Raw genomic sequence first — 10910 nt, 5'->3', positions numbered from 1 at the left:
AATATAAAGTCAATGGAAAATGGAAGTATACTTTTTAAAGTTTCTAATACTAGGAGAAAATACCATACCATGTCTTTTAAATAGATTGTAAGTCAAAGATGCAGTATCAATCTTAAAACAAAAATTAAGATTAAGCAATATTCAGAAAATTAAATACTAATTAATTAAAATGTTTCAAAAAATTGAACTAAGAAAAAGTTTTCATGATAACAAAGAATTGCTAAGAATAAAACAAGATTAATACTCAAATGACAAATAAATGACCAGCACTTCTAACAGTTTGGCGATAGGATATTGCACAAAGTTCTAGTGTGTTGTGGACATGAATAATGTCCATAACACTTACAGGTGGCCAGGTATCACTTGTGGGACTGAGCTACTGCTATTTCCTTGATATCTACCCTATAGACTCACATGGAATCATGACCATTAGGGTGCGGGACAAGTCCATTTGTTGAGTATGCTAATGGAATATCTTGCTGTTGTATACAAAAGAATAACTGAAAGAATGCTTTTGTATACCTCTTCTTCTCCTGAGTTTGTCTGCCCTATTTGGTAGGTTCTTTCCATTCTCATTCATGGAGTAGTGGTCATTTTGCTCCCTTTCTAAAATATTTTTTAGTAGTCTGTGTCGGCTTGGCTTTTTCATTATGAAATTCTTTAGTTGTTCTTTGTCATGGAAGTATTTCACTTCTCCATTATACTTGAAAGAGAGTTTTGCAGGGTATACCAGTTTGGGTTACAATTTGTTTTCTTACAATATGAAGTATTTTGCTCCATGCTCTTCTTACTTTGATGGCTTGTGTAGAGAAATCTATCGTTATCCTATTTTAATACATTAATTTGAGAACTTTCCCTTTGAATTTGAATCAAAATCTTGAAATTTTACTTTGCCTTTAAGTTATATAAATAACAAAATTAATTTTAATTTGTGGAGAAACAAGTAATTATTTTTCCAAATAAGGGAGTCATACATAAATCTATTAGTAAGTATAAAATGAGAATATTTTTCTTTTTTTCTGTCTTTTCTTTGAGTTTATCATTGAAATTTTTGTGGGAGACTCAATTAATCATGAATACTTTGTTCAAATATATTACCACACTTAAATCTTCCATGTGCATTTTAAACTTTATCTTTTTCCAAATTCTACAAAAATAAAAATAAAGAGATGTCATACTAGTGTAAGGAAATTAAATTTATAACTTAGTTATTTGACAAAGAAATTGTAGGAGCTTACTATTTCTAGTGCAAACTTATCCTCTGTGGTTTCAAAGATTAGTAACATATTAATGTTCCTCAGAAAGGTGAAAAATAAATGAAGAGGATAAACATTTAAGTACTTACCAGTACATTGAGATCCATAGCTTAAAACTTCTGAACAGAATCACCTTTTATACATTTCCTCCTGGAGGTACTAATGGTAACACAAATCTGACATGAAGATTGAAAGAATCCTTATACCTTGCTTGATTGTGAAACCTGTTTCCTCGCTCAAACCTTCCCTGGTCTCCATTTTCTTCTTCAACATCTTCACTCAACTACTCAGTGAATACTATTGATTTAGCTCAAGAATATCTTTCAAATTTATAGTCATTTATCTACCCCTATAACTGTCTAAATTATGCAGGTCTTCATTTTTAACCTTACGGATGAACACAAATATTTCATGGATTATTTCTCTATTCAATGTATTTAATAATTTCATATGACTAAGACAGTGATCGAGCCCAAGCAAAATTTTGTATTTTGTTACAAAAATGTATTTTCTTTCAAAAATGTTGTAGATAATCCATGATCTATTTTTTTCCATTTTTTGTAATCTCACCACTTCTTTCGTTTCTAACTATGCATGAAATTACAATGATCCTAAAAACTCTGCTTCAAAAAGCCTGAAATACATAAAACATTGTTATTAAACATTGTTTATTACCTTATAAAATGTTCTATCCCAAGTTAGTGGTATATGTTGAGTTTCCAATTACTCAACAATTTAATTCGGGCAAATTGTGTGTGTGAAAATTGTCTGGATATTTCCATATAGAGACATTTTAAGGATAGAATTCAGCTCAAGAAACAAAATCTGGATTCTGGTAACAAAGTTGCACCAATTATGTGGCTTAAAAACAGAAATTCATTTTGTCGTAGTTGTGGGTATTTTGTACACCGACATTATAGCTAGAAGAAACATCCTAGAACCTTTGGAGCACACTTGCTTATGATCAGCTACGTGAGGTCAACCAGAGTTCAGTGCATGTTTGTTCATCTTGTATGAGTGACAATTCATTGACTTAGTGTGACTGTGATCATAGGTTTGGGGACCTGGCATCGAAATGTGTCAGTGGAAGTATTTTAATAATTTAATGACTTTTTGTTCTTATTCAATGTTTTGATGTTTTACACAATTGAGGTTCCATTATGCAAGAAGGGGCATGGGGTGCTGTTTTCCTTTCCTAGCACATGCAATTTAAAAAAAAAATATTTATGTTGTGTGCATGGAGGGTGGAGGAGACAGTGGGCATGTGTGCGCACATGTGTGTATGTGCATAACATCAGAGACTGAGCTCAGGGCCTTTCTCATGTAAGGTAAGCACTCTACTACCCAGACACAACCCTAGTAATTTTATTTTAGCAATAAAAAGAGACAAAAACACTGGCTTTTAATAAATGCTATGGTCTGGACTCCTGGTTGTCAAAAAGGGGAACAATATTAAAATGAAAATTTTAAAGGTTTTAAGAAAAATATCAAGAAAGACACTATATTTCTTCACATTTATCACTCTGCTTCCTATACCAATCTTATTGTTGGTTGAAATGATCTATTTTTGGCATCATGTCAACATTTATTGTCAGACTTTTGATCATTTCCAAATTCTGAGTTTTGGATTAAGGATTTTCAACACATAATAAAAATTCGAAAGTGTTTCTTATTCTACAATTTCTGTAAGAGTTTAAATAGAATTGGTCTAGATTATTAATTGGAGATGCTTTTGTGTTCTTATACATGACTATTTTGCTTTAAATTTTATTCACTGCATATAATTTTTTTGGTGGATCATGGGATTGAACTCAGGCCCTTGTGCTTGCCAGGGAAGGGCTTATTTTACTGAATCTTCTCCCTCGCCTGTATTTAAATTTTATTCACTGCATTTATTTTTAATTGTGTCCCTATTTTACCTGTGTTTTCATATTAAATCAGTTTACTGTATCTTATTACATTGTCTGATACTTTTTCTTGGATCCAGAAATTATTTCAAATTGTGTCACTTTGTTCTATGATGCTCTGGATGTTTTTTTACTTGTTTTATTTCACTATAGCCAGAGAATACATTCAACATGATCCATTTTTTTAAATTGTACTTTCTCTGTAGCCTGCAATATAGAACATCTTGCTATATGTCTCTTGAGGACCTAAATGAAACTCTAATGAGCCCAGGTTTGAATAAGACCTTAGATCTAGGTAGTTGAGGATCTGACATGCCCAATATATTTGCCGATTTTCTGTCTAGTTATTTTTTAACAGTTGTGGGAATAATGCCTAGTTTGCCATGTATACTTGTGAGTTTTATCTGTCACTTTTTCTTTTCCATTAATTTTAAATCACATAGCTTGAACATTTTTGAAATTATTTTTATTCTCTCAATCTTTTATTTATGTATTTGGTAAATACATAAATAAATAAAAGCTCGGACTTGTAGTGACCCTCAGCTCGGACTTGTAGTGACCCACCTGTCTCAGCCTGTCTAGCACTGAGATTATAGGCGTGCACCATCACACCTGGTTTTGATGGCCAGTTCAATGCCTGGGGCTGGCACGGCATGTGGTACCAGGGATCCAACCCTGGTGCTTGGGCTTGCCAGGCAGGTGCTAAGACTGCTGAGCTATCTCACCAACCCCAACGTTTTTGTTATTTATCAGTGTGTGTGTGTGTGTGTGTGTGTGTGTGTGTGTGTGCATTATCAATAGATTGGCTTTTCTATTAGTGTGTATGGTGTATGTGAACAAATGGACTTCTTCGTAAACTGGGTAAGCTCAATGGGAACTTATTTACTCACGTTCCTTGAAACTAGAAATGCAAGAAGTACCAACTGTGCCAGGCATAGGAGTACATACCTGTGATCTGAGCCCTCAAAATGCTGAGATGGGAGGATCCTTACAAGCTCGATACAGGGCTGGACTACAAAGTGAGCTCAGGGCCAGCTGAATTTCATAGTGAGATCCTGTCTCAAAAACACAATAAAAGAGAAATACCAATTGAATTGGTTTTGGAGAAGATCTCTTTCCTTGGTAGATTAATACATTCTCCTTGTGCTCTCATACGAATTCTACTATGTGTGTGTCTGTGACTGTGTGTAAGTGTGTGTCAGAATGGATGTATGGTGTCTCTTCCCATTTCATTTTGTTATTATCCAAAGAGAATACAAAATAGTGAAAAACAAGCAAAGATATTAGAAACATTATAGAATGTCACCAAACAAAACAGTAGGAACTCATCAATGGTTGTTGTATTGCATAATGTTGTGTTCAAATTACTTGTTCAGATTATGAGACTTAAGCATGCAAAATTGGTGGGGGAAAAAAGAAAACAAAAACATTTAAAAGAAATTTAAAAGGACAGTAAGAAAAAATTTAAGCATCAATGGCTCTCTTGTGCAGATCAACAGAAATCAGCAGTATAATTATCTAAGACATCCCGCATACATCAGAAATGCATCTCATGCCTCCTTCCCTTTCCATCCTTTTCCTCACCCCAGGTTTTCTTTAACTTTGTGAAGAGTTTTCCCTTTCACAGTATCTATGGTACCTTTCCAATTTATTTACTCCTTCAGCTTCTTACACTAGCGAGGTAATATGAAGTTTACATATGCAGGTCTGATTCATTTCACTTGAGTATGGGTCTAGTTGTATGCACTTACCTATAAAAGCCTTGAGCTTATCTTTCTTTATAGCTAAGTAATATTCCATTGTATAAAAATACCACATTGTTCTGTACTCATTCTTCAGTTGATGGGCATTTGAATTGTTTCCAAGATTTACCGGTGAGTAATTATACTGCTATAAACATAGGTGCACACGTATCACTGAGTACAATGGTTTCAGTTCATTTGGAAAGACATCTGGGAGTGGATTAGCTGCATTGAATGGGACTTCTAATCCCATATTTTAGAGAAGCAGCCCTCCAGCATTTGTTACTGGTTAACTTCTTGATGATAGCCATTGTTTCTGGGGTGAGATGGAATCTTAGTATCATTTTAATTTGCATTTTTAGATGACTGATGATGTTGAACATTTTTTCATATACTTATTTGCCATTTTTATTTATTCCTCAGAAGAGTATGTATGCATCTCAGATGACCATTTGTGGATTGAGTTTGAATTTTGGGGTCTTGATTTTTTTTATTATTATTATTCTTTGTATGTTCTAGATAGAAGTCCTTTGTCTGAGGCAGTCAGCTATAATTTTGTTCAATCTCATGGATTTTCTCTTTACTATGTTGGCGATTTCTTTGGATGTGCAGAAACTTTCCAAAAAGATGAGATCCCAATTGTTGATTCTTTGAAGTATTTCCTGTGCAGTTCAATTTTTGTTTGTGAACTCTCTACCTATTCCTGTATCTTTAGTATTTCTGCCTAAATTTTCCTCCAGAAGGTTAAGTATGTCTGTTTTAATATTTAAATCTTTGATCCATTTTGACTATATGTTAGTGCATGGTGATAGACATGGCTCCAATTTTAGGCTTCAGTGTGTAGAAAGCCAGTTTTTCCAGGAGTTATCAAAGGTCAACTACAACTTCAGACAAATAATGGATATGAACATAGAGTCCACCAACAACAGAACACATTGCTTGCAGCAGCATATGGAACTTTTTCCAACACACACTACATCAAATCTATATATCACACATAAGTAAATACAAAAAATGTTTAAATCAATGTAAAAGAATTAAAAATCATCCCATGCTTAGTATCAAACCATAGCATCAATAAAATCAATAGCAAAATAAACTAAAAAAATGAGCAAAACTGGGAGTTTAAGTGATACATTATGAAATAAGCTAAGGGTCACAGAAGAAAAAAAGGAAGAACTTACTTCTAGAACCAAACACTTTTTCTAATAGTATCTACTCCAATACATGGCATCCCATGAAAGCTGTGTTAACAGGGAAGTACACTGCTGTGAATGCCCACTGGAGAAAAATATTTGTTGATTGCACAGTGATAAGGAGCACTTGCTTCCCCATTTTGTCTGCAGGAGCCAAGTGGGGAGCAAAACCAAATTATCCCACACATAGAAGGATCTGTGGGTACTACAGGGTTTGAAGTCGTAGTTGAACTTTGATAATTTCTTGGCTCTTTTAAATCTATTTTTGGTGTGTCTATTTTTATATCAGTATCCCTCACTATGATTTTGTCCCTGCCTTTGCATTATTTTTCTGTTTCTGTTTTTTTTTTTTCTCTCCTTCTGGTTAGTGCTCACTTAATGTCTTTATTCCACTAGACTTTTGCTGTACTGGAAAGCTCTCTACTATTTGAGCGGACTTCTGATTTCTTACTAATTGCAATTAGTCTTCCGTAAGTGTGCCTTGCATAGTCTAGCCATTTTTAGAACCACTTTCTGTGTTTAATTGTTGTTTTAGGTATTACTATGTAAAGAGTCATCTACACCAGCCTTATATTATAGTTACAACTCCTCTCCTCATACTGATTAGTTTTGTTCCCTATACTTTCAATAGAATACTTTATCTTTTAATTTCTTTTTTTGATACCATTTCCTGGATGTCAGTTATTTTCTACTATGTTCATTCATATTGTGTAGTATTTTGTTTAGCTTACTTAGCATTTTATTACTGTCTCTAGAAGCCTGTCATCTCATTCATTAAATTCAATATCTGTTTAATCATGTCATTTTTGAGCTTGTCTAAGACCTTACAGATCTATTATTTTATGTGTATTGACACAGAACCTACAAATGACCCAAGTAATATAAGAAAAATATTGTAATTCTAAATATGCTAGATGTATAATACACCAAGTTCATGTTCCTTCAAACTAAGGACTGAATTTTAAGGATCAAATGAGGCTAAGAGAAACAAGTGTTTGTTGCGGGAAAGAAAACTTCAGTGTAAGAGAGACAAAAGGTGTCCTGAGTGGGTGGCCAGTGATCAAGCTTCTCAAAGGAAGATTCATAAAGCAAAACCACAGGGTACACATGAAATCACAAGGTATAATGGTTGATGCATTGAGTCAGCTTAAGAATTATAACTGACTCAGCAGTGACTTTGGACTTACTCCCCCCATCATTGCCCATTGAATCAGTTTTGCTGGTGTTAAAAGTTTGGGGATCTGTTTTATTTCTTTGTCTCCTCATGTTTCCATTCTTATTTGTGTAAACTCTGGGCAGTGACAACATCGAAGCCAATGAGGTTTATCTGAAGCACCACTATTGCTGACTGAAAACTTATCCCACTTAGTGTGTGTGTGTGTGTGAATTGCATGTGCACACACTAAAGTTATGGGTTATCATCAAAGGTGTTTATAGCTACTATAGATCTCTTTAGTTCATCTTTTTGTTTTTTCTAGTGTTGTGCTTTATGCATAACTAAAATCCGTCACTTCTCAAGTCTCCATCACCACCATTTTCTGGAAAGAAAATGCAATAATGCTGATATTGCTGATATCATAAAGACAAAAAGTATATTCGAGAACAGTGAAAAGTAGGTAATAGCAAAAACTATTGCACCACAGGCAAAGAAACCAGCAACAATAAGAATCAGAGACAAACTGGAGATTGACACAGAATATTAATCCATAAAAACTGCCACTGTCAAGTTTAAGACTATCCAATGTAACAACCATTGTTACATCATCTTGTTTTATTCTGTATTATTATCATTTTTTCTTTTTAATGTAGTTGGTACAGGGTCTTACTACATAGCATGGACTCATAGTGATCCTCCTGTTTTCAGCCTCCCCAGTGTTGAGATTCCAGGCGTGCACCACCAGGCCCAGTCTCTTGGCGGGCTCAGCATGCCCAATGTCCAGGACTGTGCAGGATGTGGGGCTGGAGATTGAATCCTGATCCCCGTGCTTGCCTAAGCAAGTGCTTAGTTGGCTGAGCTATCTTTCTGGCTCGGAAATTCTGTATAAGTTTTACTGTTTTTTAAATTATTTTTTTAAAAAAGGGAAAAAAGATCTGCAAAATAACATAAGACACAAATGTGAAACAAATATTATCATTCATTAAATTTCTAGAAATAATAATATTTATACCAGAATTTAAATAGAAAACAGCAGCAATAACAGAGTAACAACTATCTGAAAATGAATAAAGCTTCAAAACAGTATTAATAAAAATGAAGAAGGTTTATAAGGGAAAAAGGAAAAGAATTCTTCAAATAGAGAAAAAAAAAAGATGATATGGCAGAGAGAAAGGAGATAAAGGATCTTATTATCACATAAAAACAGAAATTAGAAAAGAAAAAAAATAAAATAAAGAATAAAAGAAAAACGTGCAGAAAGTTGCCCTTAGCTTTTGAATGACTTGCTTCTTTGCAGGGATTACAGTATTATGTTGTATCTGAATGTACCAGATACAAGCCTGACACAGTGAACCAGGACCGAACTCTAGGTCCTGCTGTGCTTCCACAGTCACTCTTGTACAAGTGAAGGCTGAGTCTGCACCAGATTGGTCGAAGGTCCCCCGCTTAACCCCAAGGTGGTGTTCCCTCCATCCACTCCCAGTTGGATGTCTCTGTCGCTCAAAGCTCCCCAAGTCACTGCTTTCTCCATCACAACTTATGAACTCTGGGTTTATGAGGCACCCTTTCCTTTCCCCAGAAGACACTGACTGTAAACTGCAGGCTTGTATCATCCAAACCAATGTGATTCCTGATCATGTTGGCAGATAGGGAAAGTACACAGACCACAGAGCTTTGTCCTGGTGACAGGTAGTGGGCTGGCTCACAAAGATTTTTGGATTGAGTCCAGCACTTACAGATTCTGCCTCCTCTGAAAACAAAATGAGGGGCTCAGCTTCACTCAATGGACAGTGGGACGTCTGTGTCCTTCCCTACTTATGCTTAAAACTTGCAGGCAGGCTATACCTAGCCCACTTCATCTCTGTGCCTAGTTCTCTCTCTCTCTCTCTCTCTCTCTCTCTCTCTCTCTCTCTCTCTCCCTCTCTCTCTCTCTCTAACAGGGATTGAACTCAGGCCCTTGTATTTGCCAGGGAAGCACTTATTCCACTGAACCATCTTCCCTGCCCCTGTACCTATCTCTTGTGGCTGTCCCCATTTCTTGTGCCTATCCCCCACCCAGTCATGGTGGTAGGAAAATCCCAGATGCTCTAAAATATAGTTGTTTTGTGGCTTCTGATCCCTTGAATAGTTCAGTTTTAAGCAATTAATCTCTTCTCAATGTAACTCCTGGTAAATCATCATCAAATGCATTGGGCACTGAAATGAATTTCTTAACAAATTCTAACTCTTCTTTCAGAAGGACTTACCTGTAGAGTAAAACCCCACACTGCTTTTACTGTTTACAGTAACTATGGGCTTTTCTAGGGGTTAAGTCTGCCTGCCTAATCCTTTGTCCCAGGAGTTAGTGACCTTGTGCTTGTGGAGCCAGGTCCCCATCACCAAGAGTTGGGATTAGTGTTCCCTTCTTTTCCCTATTTTCTTAATATTGTCTTGAGAGTCCCCAGTTTCTCCGTTTTCTAGTTTTCCTATTGGCTATTTCTCAACTCCAGTGAATTTCTTTCTTCTTTTTTAAAATTTATTTAGTACAGGGTCTACAGCGTCTCACTATGTAGATCAGACTGGTAGTGATTTTTCTGTTCTCAGCCTCCCAAGTGCTGAGATTGCAGGCATGTACCACCATTCCCAGTCTCAATCCTGTCTCAGCATGCCTTAGGGGCAGAGCTGGCACAACATGCCTGGGACCAAACCCCAGCCACTGTGCTCTGCTTAAGCAGGCATTTTAGTCCACTGAGTCATCTGGCTAGCCCTTTTCTTTCTTCTTGATAAATTGTTGTTTTTGAGGGGCTGAGGAGATAGCTCAATGGCTTAAGCCCCTGTTTGGCAAGCACAAGGTCATGAGTTCAATCCCAGGTCTGAAAGGGGTGGGGGAAAGTTGTTTTTTTCAAGATGTTATAAATCCAGTTTCTTGAAGGACTGTAACATGCATTAAGATTCTACTCCACCAACTTTCTTCTTTACAAGCGCAAGATCAGTGTTTTCCACATGTAACATTTTAGTGGTTTCAATGTACCATACTGCTTCAGTGTACTGGTTTCAATATTCTGGTATGTTCTAATCTCTTTCATCTGAAAGGGATTCACATAAGCTACATTAGCATATCTAAAAGAAAATGACTTTTATATATTTCAATCAATATTTCCTTAATATCATTTCTACAAATTAAAATTTTGATAGATCTTCAAAAGATCAAATATAAGATTATAATCCCTGGTAAAACTGCTTTGAAAAACCACTAAAGACAGTAATGGGTAAATATTGAGCTAGAGGAGGTCTGTGTTCTTCCATGAATGGTGAACACCTTAAAATTGTCTAAATAGTAGGATATGCAACCTGCATGTAGAAATTAACCTTGGCCAGAGCCTGTGGTAGGGCACCCAAAGTGAACCTGCAATAGTGGTTTTGAATGTACTCTGCCCCATAATTCACTTAAGAGGTAGATGAGGGAGGAAGGGAAGAGGATTTCAAATAGAGAACCAGCACCATTAGGTACCTGCATCTACTCCTCAAGATAAATATAATTAGTACGTGTATTGCAGACATGTACTAATAAAAAGAAGACAAAGTTCAAAATTAGTTGGTCTCAAAACATTATGTTTCCTAATGAATGAGTGAACTGTTCTTACCCTGGTCATTTTTTCCTTTCTTTTTTTTTT

General features: G+C 35.7%; 1 non-coding gene across 1 annotated transcript; it reads left to right on the top strand.

The window, feature by feature from the left end:
• Positions 1-7388: 7388 nt before the first annotated feature.
• On the top strand, positions 7389-7530 carry LOC111812999. The gene has a single exon (XR_002818358.1). It is a non-coding gene; the product is annotated as a U4 spliceosomal RNA (small nuclear RNA).
• Positions 7531-10910: the final 3380 nt, after the last annotated feature.

The sequence above is a fragment of the Octodon degus genome, unplaced genomic scaffold, assembly GCF_000260255.1.
Source record: "Octodon degus isolate 3935 unplaced genomic scaffold, OctDeg1.0 scaffold00157, whole genome shotgun sequence".
NCBI classification, from domain to species: domain Eukaryota; kingdom Metazoa; phylum Chordata; class Mammalia; order Rodentia; family Octodontidae; genus Octodon; species Octodon degus.
Note: the sequence above shows the minus strand (reverse complement) of the source record. Positions and strands in the feature narration are given on the sequence as shown.